This window comes from Sapajus apella, unplaced genomic scaffold (genome assembly GCF_009761245.1).
Source record: "Sapajus apella isolate SASKATOON/1434 unplaced genomic scaffold, GSC_monkey_1.0 scaffold42, whole genome shotgun sequence".
In the NCBI taxonomy this organism is placed as follows: domain Eukaryota; kingdom Metazoa; phylum Chordata; class Mammalia; order Primates; family Cebidae; genus Sapajus; species Sapajus apella.
The window spans coordinates 547,956-560,980 of record NW_022436982.1 but is presented as its reverse complement, the minus strand read 5'-3'; the positions used below and the strand labels follow the sequence as shown (position 1 = coordinate 560,980).

Genomic DNA, 13,025 nt, shown 5'->3' with positions numbered 1-13,025 from the left:
CAATCCCCCCCTTCCCCCCCCCCCTGGGAACAAAAGGCCAAACCCCCGCAAAAAAAAAAAAAAAAAAAAAAAAAAAAAAAAGAAAAATAGCCAACTGTGGTGGGGCATGGCTGTAATCCCAGCTACTTGGAAGCTTGAGGTGGAAGAATCATTTGAACCCGGGAGGTGGAGGTTGCAGTGAGCTGAGATTGCGCCACTGTACTGGAGCCTGGATGACAGAGCAAGACTCCATTTCAAAACAAAACAAAACTAAACAAACAAAGCTTAAAAAAATAAATAAGCCGGGCATGGTGGCTCATGCCTGTAATCCTGGCACTTTGGGAGGCTGAGATGGGTGTCTCACGAGGTCAGGAGTTGAAGACCAGCCTGATCAATATGGTGAAACCCCGTCTCAATTAAAAAGAAAATAAATAAACAAATAATTAGACAGGTATGGTGCCATGCACTTGTGGTCCCAGCTACTCAGAAGGCTGAGGCAGGAGGATCCCTTAAGTCCAGAAGTTTGAAGCTGCAATGATCTATGATTGCACCACTGCACTCCAGCCTGGGTGACCAGGCTAAGGTCCTGTTGCCCAGGACGGACTCAAACTCCTAAACATCAAGGGATCCTCCCACCTTGGCCTCCCAAAGTGCTGAAATTATAGGCATGAGTCACTGCATCAGACCCAGCATTGGATATACCCGATCCTCTTAGCTTTTGCCAATTTGATAGGTAAAAATTAGAGCCTTGAAGCATTAAAAAAAATTATCAGGGAGGCGAGGCTCAGTGGCACACGCCTGTAATCCCAACACTTAGGGAGGCTGAGGCGGGCGGATCATCTGAGGTCAGGAGTTCGAGACCAGCCTGACTAACATGGCAAAGCCCTGTCTACTAAAAATACAAAACTCAGGCCGGGCGCGGTGGCTCACGCCTGTAATCCCAGCACTTTGGGAGGCCGAGGCAGGTGGATCACGAGGTCAAGAGATCGAGACCATCCTGGTCAACATGGTGAAACCCCGTCTCTACTAAAAATACAAAAAATTAGCTGGGCATGGTGGCGCGTGCCTGTAATTCCAGCTACTCAGGAGGCTGAGGCAGGAGAATTGCCTGAACCTAGGAGGCGGAGGTTGCGGTGGGCCGAGATTGCGCCATTACACTCCAGCCTGGGTAACAAGAGTGAAACTCTGTCTCAAAAAAAAAAAAAAAATACAAAACTCAGCTGGGCATGGTGGTGCATGCTTGTAATCCCAGCTACTCGGGAGGCTGAGGCAGGAGAATCGCTTGAACCTGGGAGGTGGAGGTTGCAGTGAGCCAAGATCGCGCCACTGCTCTCCAGCCTGGGCGACTGAGCAAAGCTCCGTCTTAAAAATTATCAGTGATATTGACCATTTTCTCATATGTTCACTAGCTATTTTTATTTTTTCTTTGGCTAATTGCCTCTTGCAAGCTACTCACACTTTTTTTCTTGATTAAATCATTCCGGTTTTCTTTATTGATTTGTAGAATTCTTTGTATATTGGGAAAATTAACTTTTTCTATTAATAGGTTACAAATATTTTCTTCCAGTTTATCTTTTCACTTTGTGTATGGGGTCTTTTGCCATTGTCAAATCTGTCAACCATTTCCTTCTTGGGTTCTGAGTTCGGTGTTATGATTAGACAAGTTATTTCCATCCCATAATTCAGAAAATATTCTTCTATATTCTAATATTTTAGTTTAACTTTTTGTGTTTGTGTATTTATCCATTGCAATGGAAAATTATCTATATCATGATCATCAGGGTAATTGCATGTTTATGTGATGGTCATCACATCCTTCTTAGAATTGAGAGGAACCTCAGAGTTTACCCAGAGATCTCAGTCCTTCATTGTAACTACGAGTTTCTGGGGAAGGGCAAAAGCCTTCAATCTGACCTTCAAGGTTCTAAGTATTCATCCTAAGTTTTATCTTGATTTTTCCAGGAGAAAAGATGTCGTTTGCCAAGGATGTCAGTGACTTTTTTATTTATTTATTTATTTATTTTTAAGATGGAGTTTCACCATGTTGGTCAGGCTGGTCTTGAACTCCCGACCTCAGGTGATCCGCCCGCCTTGGCCTCCAAAGTGCTTGGATTACAGGCGTGAGCCATTGCACCCGGCCGACGACTTTTTTTTTTTTAAAATAGGCATAGAACTGTTAAACCCAAGCAAAGCCTCTTCCTTCCTGGTTTCTCTAAACTTATCTCCTTTTGCTCTTCTACATATACCCTTTGTTTTACTTACTGATTCTGAATGTTCCTGGAAATTTCTTGCATCCATGCCTTTGCCCAGACTACTCTGGGCACACTTCATTCTATCTGTCCTTTTTTTTTCTTGTTTGAGATGGAGTTTCACTCTTGTTGCCCAGGCTGGAGGGCAATGTTATGATCATGGCTTACCGCAACCTCCACCTCCCAGGTTTAAGCGATTCTCCTGCCTCAGCCTCCCAAATAGCTGAGATTACAGGTGTCCGCCACCATGCCTAGCTAATTTTTATATTTTTAGTAGAGATAGGGTTTCACCATGTTGGCCAGGCTGGTCTCAAACTCCTGGCCTCAGGTTATCTGCTTTGCTCGGCCTCCCAAAGTGCTGGGATTACAGGCATGAGCCACCGCACCCAGCCCCTATCTGTCCTTTAAGACCTAGCTTAAATGCTTCAATTCCCCATGAAATCTCCCAATTTCTTAAGTGTACCTGAATTTCCTCTCTTCTCTACTCCTCTGGCATGGAATGTACTACTTAGGAGACTCAGTTTATTTTCTGCCAGGTGCCATCATTCTCTGGACACCTATCTGCTTCCCTCACTGGGCCGCTTTGAGAGAATCTTTGCAGACTTGTGGTGCCTGGTACACAGTAGGACTTAATCAATACTGGATGGCTAAATGAATGAAATATTGTAGAGGTGGTTGTCTGTCTTTTCTGTCTCTGTCCTTAGACACTGCAAATGCCTGGTGTACAAAGGGAGAAAGAAAGAAGAGGGAAAGAGGAAGGGTGCAGGTTGGTGTCCCTTTTTTCTGTATTGCTGTTGGCAGGCCAGCAGGCATGCTGGCCACTGTCTAGGTGCACTGGGAGGGAAAGACACAGGGTAGAGGACTGGCATCCTATTCAGCCTCTTCTGGCTCCAGGTGAGTCAACACTGGGATTCACACCTAGAAACTGTAAAGTATGAATCACTCCTAGGAAGGTGAAGAGGTATTGGTTTTTCTAGGGAAATGTCCCCACTTCCCTTCCATTTCTTTTTTTTCTTTTTAAGACAGGGTTTCACCATGTTGGCCAGGCTGGTCTTGAACTCCTGACCTCAGGTGATCTGCCTGCCTCGGCCTCCCAAAGTGCTGAGATTACAGGCGTGAGCCACCATGCCCAGCCTTTCCTTCCATTTCTTTTTTTTTTTTTTGAGACAGAGTTTTGCCCCGTCGCCCAGGCTGGAGTGTGATGGTGTGATCTCGGCTCACTGCAACCTCCGCCTCCTAGGTTCAAGCAATTCTCCTGCCTCAGCCTCTTGAATAGCTGGACTACAGGCATGTGCCAACACGCCTGGTTAATTTCTGTATTTTTAGCAGAGACGGGGTTTCACCATGTTGGCCAGGCTGGTCTTGAACTCCTGACTTCAAGTCATCCACCCACCTCAGCTTCTCAAAGTGCTGGGATTACAGGTATGAGTCACCGCGCCGGGACCTCTTTCCATTTCTTAAGGATGGATGACCTCCATAGGGGTTAGAGGAATATGGTAGGCTGGCCCAGGAACAGGGGCTAAGCAACCTGGTCTCCATTTAAAAGAAGGCAGAGAAGGAAAAATTATTGGATCAGGAGATCTAGACTGATGGAGAATCTCAGAAGTCCCTGTGTGATGAGGGAGGCTTATCCTTGATCTCAGGGAGTCTTACTCTTAGAAGAGAGGTTTCCTTGACCTGAAATTTTCTTCCTAATATTTGCATGGCTCATTCCTTTACTTCTTTCAGGTCTTTACTCTGATGTTATCTTTTTAGTGAGTCCTTCCCTGGCTACTCTTTCTAAGTTTCAACCATTAATATTTTCTATATCCTTTTCCTTGCTTTATGCTTCTTAGGGCATCACCACCTCCCAGGTTCAAGCGATTCTCCTGCCTCAGCCTCCCGAGTACCTGGGATTACAGGTGCCCGCCACCATGCCCAGATAATTTTTGTATTTTTAGTAGAGACAGGGTTTCACCATGTTGGCCAGGCTGGTCTTGAACTCCTTACCTCAGGTGATCCACCTGTCTCAGCCTCCTGAAATGCTGGGATAACAGGCATGAGCCACTGTGCCCAGCCTACATAGGTCTGTTTTGTATACTGCTGTATCTCTAGTGCTTAGGACAGTGCCTGCTATATTCAATAGTATTTGTTAAGTAAATGAATGAAAAGTCTATTTGTTCAAGGAGTACCAGATACACTACATGTGTGTACTTCTTACCTGTTTCCTGATTTTGAAGCTTACATTCCCTTCTTAAAATTTTGCCATCATCTTAGTTTCAGCTTGCCTAGCTGAATTCCCTATAATCTCTTTTAGCATCTTTCTAAGCACTTCAGTAAACCTTAGGTCGTTTCTTCTTCTTTTTTTTTTTTTTGAGATGGAGTTTCACTTTTGTTGCCCAGGCTGGAGTAGAGTATGATCTTGGCTCACTGCAACCTCTGCCTCCCAGGTTCAAGTGATTCTCCTGCCTCAGCCTCCTGAGTAGCTGGGATTACAGGCATGTACCACTATGCCTGGCTAATACTGTATTTTTAGTGGAGATGGGGTTTCATCATGTTGGCCAGGCTGGTCTCGAACTCCTGACCTCAGGTGATGCACCCAGAGGCATTCCAAAGTGCTAGGATTATAGGTAGGAGCCACCTTGCCCGGCTTAGGTCTTGTTTCTTCTCATGAGAGACCCCAAAACGTGGCTTGTTCTTCTTCACCATTTTTCCTCCTATATAGTAGGTCTCCAAATGTAGTTGAGTCTTTCTCCTAAATTTTGCTTGTCTCCATCATCCCCTGCTTCTGCTTTAGCTCAGGTATGAATCTTTAACAAGATGCAGAAATCTACCATGTAGTCTCCAATCCATTTTATTCATTACCGCCATTTTTATTCTCACACTGAAGAGCTTTGCTCAGCAGGCTAGAGTGCAGTGGCATGATCACTGCTCACAGCATCCTCAACCTCCCAGGCTCAGGCCATCTTCTCACCTCAGCCTCCTGACTAGCTGGGACCACAGATGTGTGCAACTTCGTCTGGCTAATTTTTTTATTTTTAATTATTTTGTTTTTAGACAGATTCTCACTTTGTCACCCAGGCTGGAGTGCAGTGGTGTGATCACAGTTCACTGCAGCCTCGACCCCCCCTACTTTGACCCCCAGGCTCAGGTGATTCTCCCACCTCACACCTCAGACACCCACCCCAGGGCCCAGTAGCTGGGACTACAGTCATGTGCCATCATGCCCGGCTTTTTTTTTTGGTAGAGATGAAGATTCACCACATTTCCCAGGCTAGTCTCAAACTCCTGAGCTCAAACGATCTGACCATATTGGCCTCCCAGAGTGCTGGGATTACAGGCGTGAGCCACTGTGCCTAGTCTATTTTATTGAGACAAGATCTTGCTCTATCACTCATCTTTGGAGTACACTGGCACAATCCCGGCTCACTGTAGCCTCAACCTCTTGGGCCCAAGTAATCCTCCTACCTCAACCTCTTGAGTAGTTGGGACCACCATGCCCAGATAATTTTTTGAGTTTTTGTTGAGACAAGGTCTCGCTATGTTGCCCAGGCTCACCTAATTTTTACAAAACTTTTTGTAGAGATTGGGGTCTCATTATGTTGCTTAGGTTGGTCTCAAACTCCTGAGCTCAAGATTCATCTTATTCAATTACTTATTCCCTGTGCTCCTAATTCCAGTAGACGTAGAAAGACACAGAAGGCCACTGGCATGGCTCACAGGGCCTATAATTCCAGCAATTTGGGAGACTGAGACTTAAGCCCAGGAGTTTGCCACCAGCCTGGGCAACATGGTGAGACCTCGTCTCTCCCACATATATGTGAATAATAATAAAAATTATCTGGGAATGGTGGCATGCACCTGTAGTCTAAGCTACTCAGAAGGCTGAGGTGGGAGGATCACTTGATCCCAAGAGGTGGAGATTGCAGGGTTGTAGTGGGCCAACATGCGCCACTGCACTCCAACCTAGGCGACAGAGCCAGACCGTGTCTCAAAAAAACAAACAAAAAAACAAAACAGAAACAACACCACCACCACCACTCTCAGAGAAGGCAGTGAACGCTTGGGATTGAATTACCTGGTTTAAACCCACCGAATGTCAAAATTGAAGGAAGATTTAGAGGTCACTTTTCTTTTCTTTTTTTTTCTTTTGATAGAGTCGCTCTCCGTTGCCCACTTAGAGTGCAGTGGTACGATCGCGGCTACTGCAGTCTCGACCTCCCGGGCTCAAGCGATCCTCCTGCCTCGTCCTCTCAAAATGCTGGAGTTACAGGCGTGAGATACCGCGCCCGGCCTAGAGGTCACCTTTCAACTTAGTCAAATATACATGGGAAAAGTGAGGCCCAGAAAGGGTATGCGTTGTACCAGGTCGCAGACCCTAAACAGAAGCTAGACGTCTTAATTTCCAAGTAGGACTTGCTGCTAACTCTTTGGGTATCCCTTCGCGATTCAAGTCTCTTGGGTTTCCCACTTTGGCCGCATCGCCAAACCCAAGTCTTACACTCTTAGTGACTCCCTCTTCCCCCTTCCCCTTAGGGCAGCAGGGTTTACTCATTCTAATTGCAAGCTCCGGGTTGCTGGAGTAGCTGCTCACCAGAAGCGAGATTAGTTACGTCACCATCGGCTCCTCCCATTGGTCCGGGCGTGTGGAGCGCGGCGCCATGACGTCAGACGCCCAAAGGGGTGGGGCGGTGAGGGGAAGGAGGAGGGAAGTAGGGCTTCAACATGGCGGCTGCGGCACTGGCGGTGGCTACGGTGACGGCCTGGCCCGGGGCGGACAGAGTTGGAGGTGGTGGCGTTCGCTCTCCCTAGGGGCCGTCGGCAGCTCATCGGGGACCGAGCCTCGGAGGCCGGCCGGTGCCAGCATCTTTGGGCTTCTGGGACGGCGGCAGCAGCGGCGTTCAGGTGAGGGGGGGGGCCTCCCTCTGGGGGAGGGGGAAGAGGGGCGGAGTTGGGGGAGGGGGTGGCCGGTACTGGGAGACTGGTAAAGGGGCTGGGGGCCGAGCGAGGTGAAAGGCGCTGGAGCTAGGAGGTGGGAGGGAAAAGTGGCCGGAGATCCGCGATTTGGCGAGGATTCTGGGAAAAGGGTCGGAGTGAAGGGACCTGAATTGAAGGGGCGGAGGGCAAATGGGATGCTGGAAAATGAGTTCGGATTAAGGAGACTAATACCCTACTGGGAAGATAGGCGCAGTACACGTCTATCGGGCTGGATTGAGAGCTCAGTGGGAACTAGAGGATGTTAGGGAGGGGGACCCAGGTTTTTAGTAAAGAAGGTGAATGGTGGGGAGTTGAGGGTGAGCTGGGGACGTGCGGTGGAGATTTATTTCTCCCAGAGGCAAGGAGATTAGGGAGAAAGGGAGGAGACTAGACCTGAGGTGAGTGATCTTTGGGGATATCTTTGGCCTTGTTTGGTCTTCTCCAGATATGTTTATCTGCCTTTTTTGTTTGTTTCTTGGGTGGAGGCTTACCTATATGGGCCTCAGGAACCGCCCCAGTCTTTCTTGTGGAACGTCAAGTTCATTTATATGAGGTGATCTTTGACCTTTGTTGCCAGATCCAGACTGGCGTCTTAAAAGTATGGTTGGGCATGAAAATAACATTTTACGTTAAACTGAAATAAAATGTTGATACTTTTTAGCCACCATGCAGTGTTGCGAAACCAGATTTGGTAATTTAGTTAAGTGTTATATATTCTGTTCTAACTTTACCGTTTAGTGCTTTGTCTCTTCAGTTATAATTGCTAGCATTTGAGAATTTGAATAGATATGATAGATATTTTCCTTTGTAATTTTGTCGAATTTGATGGTGGGAAAAACAAGATACTTAGTCTTTAGTGAGAGTTCTTTCTAGTTAATGTCCCAACCTGGTTAAACTAAAAGTTTCCGTATTGGCCGGGCGCTATGGCTCATGCCTGAAATCCTAGCACTTTGGGAGGCCGAGGTGGGCGGATCGTGAGGTCAGGAGTTCGAGACCAGCCTGTCTCTACTGAAACCCCGTCTCTACTGAAAATATAAAAAGTTAGCTGGGCGTGGTGGCAGGCGCCTGTAATCCCAGCTACTCGTGTGGTTGAGGCTGGAGAATGGCTTGAATCCGGCAGGCGGAGGTTGCAGTGAGCCGATATCTCGACATTGCACTCCAGCCTGGGCATCAGAACCAGACTCTGTCTCAAAAAAAAAAAATAAATAAAGTTTCAGTATTATGGCAAAGAATGTGAAATGTCTCAAGTCTTAAAATAATTACATTGTCCACATTAACTTACTATAAATGAAATTATATTAAATTTTTGTTTCTAGTTAGTAGTATTCATTCGTGTTTATTGAACGCCTACTGTGTGTTGCATTAATAAGAGTCAATGTAATTATGGAAATGCGAAACTTAATGTTTCTTTAGTGAGTGAGCATCGCTGTCACTGCACAGCAGGTAACTTTACTAACCTCTTATGACCTCACTGGAAAAAAAAAGTGTTTTTTTTTTGTTGTTGTTGTTGTTTCTTTTTTTTGTTGTTGAGAGGGAGTCTTGGTCTGTTGCCCAGGCTGGAGTGCAGTGGCGGGATCTCGGCTCATTGCAGCCTCTGCCTCCCGGGTTCAAGAGATTCTCCTGCCTCAGCCTCCCTAGTAGCTGGGATTACAGGAATGTGCCACCATGCCTGTCTAATTTTGCATTTTCAGTAGAGTTGGAGTTTCTCCATGTTGGTCAGGCCGATCTTGAACTCCAGATCTCAGGTGGTCCACCTGCCTCGGCCTCCCAAAGTGCTGGGATTACAGGCTTGAGGCACAGTGCCTGGTCCAGAATTTCTTGTAGGAAATGTATGTTCACTTAGGAAAAAGAAACAAGCAGAGTATTGCTCTTCCAACCTGTAGCATATGGTTTCCTTTAACATTAGAAAAAAATTTGAAGGTAACAGTAATGTTTTCGTATGAATGGAGTTACAATTTTAGGTTTTAGAAATTTTAGGTGAGAGTAGCAAGATTCACAAAGGTAAGGGTGCTGACACTGGGTATATACTAATGAGCCAGGATCGTTAAACACTTGACATAATTTCAGTTCTTGGCCGTTGTGGTGGCTCATGCCAGTAGTCCCAGCACTTCGGGAATCCCAGGCGGGTGGATTGCTTGAGCCCAGGAGTTCAAGACCAGCTTGAATAACACAGTAAGACCCTCTCTTTACAAAAATTACAGAAAAATTAGCTGGGGTTGGTGGTTCATGCTTGTAGTCCCAGCTACTCGGGAGGCTGAGGTGGGAGGATCACTTGAGCCCAGGAAGTTGAGGCTGCAGTGAACCACAATCATGCCACTGCACTTCAGCCTGGGCAACAGAGCAAGACCCTACCTAAAAAAAAAAAAAAATATCTCGGCTGACCTCAAAGGCTCCATGTCTGTAATCCTGGCATTTTGGGAGGCCGAGGCAGGTGGATCACCTGAGGGTAGGAGTTCGAGACCAGCCTGGCCAACATGGTGAAACCCTGTCTCTACTAAAAATAAAAAAATTTGCTGGGCATGGTGGTGGGTGCCTGTAATCCCAGCTACTCAGGAGGCTGAGGCAGGAGAATCGTGGTTGAGTTCGCAGTGAGCCAAGATCATGCCACTGCACTCCAGCCTAGGCGGCAGAGCAAGACACTGTCTCAAAAAAAAAAAGAAAAAGCCAGTTCTCACACTTGAATTAGGTCGGTAGGTTGTGATGTGCATGCTTTTTATGTATTGAGGAAACTGAGGATCACATAGGTTGTGTAACTTAACTAAGGTTACAGCTAGGTAGAGTGAATGAACTGAAATCTGTACAACCTTGATACTTATGCTGCATTTTTTTATACCGTTTAGTCCCTCTTAGGTGGCCACAGGACTATTTTAATTTCTATAAGGTATAAGCACTAGTTTTTTTTTTTTTTTTGAGACAGAGTTTCACTCTTGTTACCCAGGCTGGAGTGCAATGGCGCGATCTCCGCTCACCGCAACCTCCGCCTCCCGGGTTCAGGCAATTCTCCTGCCTCAGCCTCCCGAGCAGGTGGGACTACAGGCACGTGCCACCATGCCCAGCTAATTTTTTGTATTTTTAGTAGAGACGGGGTTTCACCATGTTGACCAGGATGGTCTCGATCTGTTGACCTCGTGATCCACCCGCCTCGGCCTCCCAAAGTGCTGGGATTACAGGCTTGAGCCACCGCGCCCGGCCAAGCACTAGTTTTAAAGTAATACCATTGTGAGCTACTAGTTCTCATTGAAATAATGGTGTAATTGGAATGATAAATAGTTCATTAAAATTTTAGTCACGTTAACAAAAAGACAAAAAAAAATTTTTAGTCACGTTATGTCATCAGTATTCTAGGAGGAAATGAATACCTGAATATTTTGTACTTCACAAAATAAACTGGATAAACTGGATAAATGACTAAAAGTTGTCTTTTTTATATTGCTGAGTCAGGCTGAATCCAGTTCTTTAAGGGCCAACATTTGTGTTTGGCAGTAATCCTCATGTGTTCTCAGAATGCTTGATTGGTCATTATCAGTTGCTTAATGCTTACCAAACACTTCCAGTGTTTGAGTCACTGAATTGGCTCATGGTAATTGTAAATCTTGTGGTTACTGAGTCAAGAGCCAGCAGTGTTGTTTCAGTTGCTTCACTTCCTCCCCAACACTTGATACTGTCAGACTTAAAATTTTTTTTCCCCTAATCTGGTGGGTTTGAAATTGTATCTGTAGTGTTTTTAATCAACATTTCCTGAACCTGGCCATCTTTTCATGTATATTTATTGGCCATTTTTGCTTCTGCGAAATGTGTATTCAAGTTGATTGTCATTTTTTTTTTTTGGTCGTTTCTCTTTTTCTGATTGATTTTTAAGAGTTCTTATGCCTGTAATCCCAGCACTTTGGGAGGCCGAGGTGGGCGGATCACGAGGTCAAGAGATCGAGACCATCCTGGCCAACATGGTGAAACCCGTCTCTACTAAAAAAAATAAAAAATATCAGCTGCACGTGGTGGTGCTCACCTGTAGTCCCAGCTACTCAGGAGGCTGAGGCAGGAGAATTGCTTGAACCCAGGAGGTGGAGGTTACGGTGAACCGAGATTACGCCACTGCATTCCAGACTGTCTCAAAAAAAAAAGTTCTTTATACATTTTAGATACTAATTATTTGTTAATTTGTAGGTTGCAAATACCCTTTCCCAATTTGTGACTTGACTTTTCATCTCTTCGTAGTCTTCTGGTGAGAAAAGCTCATAATGAACTGAATTTTTCAGTTTTTCATGGTTTGTGCTTATATCACTTTTGAGAAATCCTTCTTTGCTGCCAAGCATACTGTTTTAATAAGTACAATAGTATACCTATCTATAATGTGGTATCTCATCTGACATTTAGTTTCAATATCTGCTTGATTACAAAGGCAAACTTTTTTTTTTTTTTTTTTTTTTTTGAGACGGAGTTTCGCTCTTGTTACCCATGCTGGAGTGCAATGGCGCAATCTCGGCTCACCGCAACCTCCGCGTCCTGGGTTCAGGGAATTCTCCTGCCTCAGCCTCCTGAGTAGCTGGGATTACAGGCACGTACCACCATGCCCAGCTAATTTTTCGTAGTTTTAGTAGAGACGGGGTTTCACCATGTTGACCAGGATGGTCTCGATCTCTTGACCTCGTGATCCACCCGCCTCGGCCTCCCAAAGTGCTGGGATTACAGGCTTGAGCCACCGCTCCCGGCAAAGGCAAACTTCTTAGGAGTTGCTTTCTTATTATATCTTTGGAGTTATAGAACGACAGAGTTTTAAAAGCAGGTTGGATTGTGCCTTACTTGTTACATACATTGTCCAAAACTGAGACATCAACAGATTTATGAATGAGATGTCCATCTTATTAAATGTTAATGTGATTTGACAATGAGACCTTTCTTGTGTGGGCAGTATTGTATACAGTTGATAATGAGTCATTCATTCTAAGCTGTTAGCACTTCTACTAAAATGTATTCATAGATTTTTTTTGATGTCTAGTTTTTACAGCATTGGGCTTTATCAAGAATAATTGTGGATTGTGGAAGAGCTGATATGGAAACATCTTAGAAGGACGTTTTTTGCTTTTTCTTTTTTATTTTATTTTTTTTGAGACAGAGTTTTGCTCGTCACTCAGGCTGGAGTGTAGTGGTGCTATCTCAGCTCACCACAACTTCTGCCTCTGGTTCAAGTGATTCTCCTACCTCAGCCTCCTGAGTAGCTGGGATTACAGGCATGTGCCACCACACTTGGCTAATTTTGTGGTGTTTTTTTTTTTTTTTTTTGAGACAGAGTTTCACTCTTGTTACCCAGGCTGGAGTGCAATGGCGCGATCTCGGCTCACCGCAACCTCCGCCTCCCGGGCTCAGGCAATTCTCCTGTCTCAGCCTCCTGAGTAGCTGGGATTACAGGCACGTGCCACCATGCCCAGCTAATTTTTTGTATTTTTAGTAGAGGCGGGGTTTCACCATGTTGACCAGGATGGTCTTGATCTCTTGAGCTCGCGATCCACCCGCCTCGGCCTCCCAAAGTGCTGGGATTACAGGCTTGAGCCACCGTGCCCGGCTAATTTTGTATTTTTAGTAGAGAGGGGATTTCTCCATGTTGATCAGGCTGGTCTCGAACTCCTGCCTCAGGTGATTCGCCCGCCTCAGCCTCCCAAAGTGCTGGGATTATAGGTGTGAGCCACCGCTGCTAGCCCAAAATCTTTCTGTAGTTTGAGAGTGTTAACATTTCCTTCTGTAGTTTCATGGGGAAGGATATAGGCAGTAACTTCCCCATTTCTTTCTTCTAGATCATTATATCTTTTTTTTTTTTTTTTTTTTTTTTTTTTTTTTTTTTTTTTT

General features: G+C 45.5%; 1 protein-coding gene across 3 annotated transcripts in view; it reads left to right on the top strand.

Annotated features, from left to right (window-relative positions):
* The first annotated feature begins 6,876 nt into the window (after positions 1-6,876).
* Positions 6,877-13,025, top strand: part of UBAP1 (ubiquitin associated protein 1) — a 72,936-nt gene continuing 66,787 nt past the window's right edge. For 2 of the 3 annotated variants that reach the window (XM_032299933.1, XM_032299932.1), the window contains exon 1: positions 6,883-7,112. The gene's annotated coding sequence lies outside the window, so the exon portion shown is untranslated. Of the gene's footprint in view, positions 7,113-13,025 lie in introns of all 3 variants that reach the window. The other variant, XM_032299931.1, reaches the window with a different exon arrangement.